Genomic DNA, 3,657 nt, shown 5'->3' on the forward strand with positions numbered 1-3,657 from the left:
AGAATGTTTTCATTCAACAATGAAGTGTTTATAATCCATGTAAATGTGAACTAGGAATCCCTGTATCCTATTTTGAGTGACAGGTTCTTGGTAATGCAGATGTATCAATACGACAGAGTTTCCACATCTGGAAGAAAAACAAAAAAAGGTCTCTCTGACTTCAACAGAGAAAGGATTTTGGATACTTTGAATATAGCCCACAGCCTGGTATTAAAGGGTAAGGTCAGCCATTTTTTAATGCTAGTAGTATTTTCAACAATCCTCATTGCCTCTACTCAGTGTTCATGTCTGTCGGGCTTGGATTATCTTATTCTTCTGTATCATAGACCCCCATTGTTGTTCAAAAGTGATTAAAAACGCATCAGGGAAACACACCACTGCACTGGGTGACATGTTTCCTCGTTACAAAACAACAGACCCTGATATTTGTTAAGAATATCCACAGATCTTATGCATGGATCCCAGACTCTTGCGTACTTTGGATGCTGTAAAACATTATAGTTGTTTGGAGCCTTTGGGGCAACAGAAAAAAATAATAAGCTCTGATATTTAGTAATAAGGAAATGTGACCTAGAGTAGCGGAGTGCTTCTCCAATGTACTTTTAATCATTCTTGAACATCAGTGGATTTATATGGTGCAGAGGGATAAGCTAATCCAGTTCTGACAGACGTTCACAGTGAGTAGGTTTTAGTCTCTGTATAGGAAATGTTTAAAACACTCAATATAGAAAACGATGGACCTTATTCTTTAAGATACGCATAGGACACATCTGACAAGAATAAGGTTTCATATGTGCAGCACACAAATTCCCATGAAATCAGCACTGACCAGCTGAGGAGATAAACTGGGTAGAAAACCAGTCTGGAGGGAATGGGGAGCTTAACCTGTGATCATTATCTTGGCCCAAGGTGACCACTTAGCAATGTTGTCATCCCTCCATAATAAGACCCTTGTATCCAATTTGTGCACGAAAAAAAAAAAACACATCTGGAGCTTTTTTGAGACACAGTATCTATTCAGAAATGTCTAAGAAACAAGACTCGGCTGTAAAGATCAGCAAGAATTTTCCCAGTGTCCACCTGTAGAAGAAAGAGGAACAATGAATAAGAAGAGTTCTTCTAACAATAACCTGCTGAAGAGGACAAAGCGGCTTCTAAATCAGAATGTGAACTTGTGTTGCATTGAGACTTCATTTTATATGACAGATGTGTGTGTTGTTGGAAGGATGTGACTAAGGAGAGTAAAGATACCCGAGTCACAAAAAGGTCACGTTAGGACAAATTATAAAAGAAAGAATAATACAGTCAGTGAAGTGTGGTTTCAAAAAAATTAATTTAACTGGGAAACGACAAAATCCCACCATTGGTGGCAAGTTGATGTAACTTCTTTATTTTAAAGGGCGTTGTTACGTGCACAGACCTGTAGCCTGTGCGGTGGGCAAAGCAAATAAAACGATAAGATCCAAACAAACCCCCCTCGCCTGATGAAGACGTTTCCATCCCTGACTAGAACAAAGCATTGCCTGTTGTTGTTGTTGGCACAGCATCCCGCTCCCCCGCCCCATCTCTGCTGCCTCCGTTTCATTTGCTGCCTTCTCATCCCGCCTGTGAGCCGCATCCTCACCAACATCCACTGACGGATTCACCACATGTCCCGCAGCCTTCACCGGGTTTAGCTGCATAATAGCCTCATATAACCCCAAAACAACGGGTGGAAATCGGCTTTTACACGGTAAGTAATAGTTCCATCGATCGGGTTTGCCGGAGATTTGTGGCGTGTGGTTTTACACATCCAGGTCTTTTATTCTCTCTGTCGGGAAGACCGCGTCGGTTTTTGCAGAATTGTAATAAAATGCCGGGTTGTCGGTCCTCAGCCCAGACCACAGATTTACCATCACAGTCGTCATCTTTCTATACGTGGCTGATTTTGTTGTCACATTTCTGGCTATGACTCGAGCATCCTTGTCTCAAGCTGCCACAGTATGAGAATGTTCTGGAAACAGCCTGTGTGAAGGGCTTTTATTTGGTAGGGAATTATTTAGGCTCTACCAGCCACACATTCAAATGTAATAGTTGTACTATAAAACAGCTACTTGTCTCCAGAAAGGCTCCTTTAAAGTTTAAAGGCGCTGTGCGTGTGTAGTGCGTGTGTAGGCCTATAGAGGACTTTACTGGACGTGTCTCCCATGCTGATGCAGAGGAGTACAGACAGCCACAGTGAACTGGTCTCACATAAGGGAGGCGCTTTTGGCCTTTTGTCTGTCTTTTCAAAGCTCCTCCGTTCCAGTCTCACTTCAGGCTTCTTCATGCAGCCAGATTACGTTTCATCCACTTATCTGACATATAAACACTACAGACTCATTAAAGAAGTCCATCTTCATGGCCACTCTCGGCCTAATAAACGGGCTATTGTAAGAGGAACTCATCTCTCAGGTTGCTTAATTATTTAGGCTATGTATTTGTGCCTTGTCATCCGTCAGTGCTGTCCCCTCTGGCACTGACAGATGTTCATCATCACTGCACCAACACTATAAAACAAGGTAACAGCCTGAGTCATCAGCACTATCTGTTCCTCAAGTAAGGTTATAAACCGGAGAGATGAAAGCTTAGTGGTGTGATGATGACGGGACCTTTGAACCCTTGTGCTATTTGGATGTCTGCTCCGGCCTGAAAGAAGCCAGTCTAATTCACTGTTACTGTAAAGTGCAATATGCTCTCCTTAAATCCTCTTTTGCACATGATTGTGAAAAGGTTGCAAACAATATAGAGAGCTAAAAGATCTTCGTAAGGAGACTGTTTCATTATCAAATATTTACCATTTACAAGCAAATACTGTATATGCGTGGACCAGTGGTGTAGCCACTAAAACTGGAGTCTGAGTCGAGCCTTGAGTCCCCGGTGTTGTAGACCAAGTCGAGTCCGAGTCACTAAAGTATAATCAGTCGAGTCTGAGTTGGGTCCCTTTTGAATGAGAAGCGGGTCTGAGTCAAGTCCCTGTTACCCGAGTCAGAGTCATCAAGGTCAACATTACACACAACTGACACAGTTGTCACTATTTTAAAAGGAGTTTACTTACTGTGTATGACACAGTAGCCAAACAGATGTACTCTTAGCACACACACACACACACACACACACTACCTTTAAGTGAACAGCGTGAATATCAGTGTCGGTATCTTATGCCAAACTAGTATGGCCTACTACAAAAAAATTCAATTAAAAAAAAGAAAAAACCTGAGTTTCCAACTTCTGAGTTTGAATGTAGTTGATGCTCAAGTCCAAGGTGAGTCACAATTTCTGAAAACCAGGACTTGAGTTGGACTGGATTAGTACAACACTGAAGTGGACATTGATCACTGATGGTTACCTCAGTGTGTAGACTAACAACTATTATTGCAGGACTAAGGACAGTTCAGATACCCGGTGTTTGAACCTCTCTGGAGCTTATACACCACATTTTCAGCCTATATAGGCTACATCCCAACATGCTTTAAAGTGTGCGATCCTGCAGTCCTGTTCAAAAGATAACCTCCATCCCATACTATATTTAGACTGACAGCAGGGCAGAGAGTGGGACATCGAACAGAGCCTGTGCAATTCACTCAGACATGCACTGAATTCATGAGCCTTTGACAAACATTCAGGCTGCCGACATCA

General features: G+C 42.2%; 1 protein-coding gene across 1 annotated transcript in view; it reads left to right on the forward strand.

The window, feature by feature from the left end:
* The first annotated feature begins 1,530 nt into the window (after window positions 1-1,530).
* csdc2a (cold shock domain containing C2, RNA binding a) overlaps window positions 1,531-3,657 on the forward strand; it is a 7,572-nt gene continuing 5,445 nt past the window's right edge. Inside the window, exon 1 of the mRNA XM_020620396.1 lies at window positions 1,531-1,732. The gene's annotated coding sequence lies outside the window, so the exon portion shown is untranslated. The remainder of the gene's footprint in view (window positions 1,733-3,657) is intronic.

Source organism: Monopterus albus, unplaced genomic scaffold (genome assembly GCF_001952655.1).
Source record: "Monopterus albus unplaced genomic scaffold, M_albus_1.0 scaffold236.1, whole genome shotgun sequence".
Lineage (NCBI taxonomy): Eukaryota > Metazoa > Chordata > Actinopteri > Synbranchiformes > Synbranchidae > Monopterus > Monopterus albus.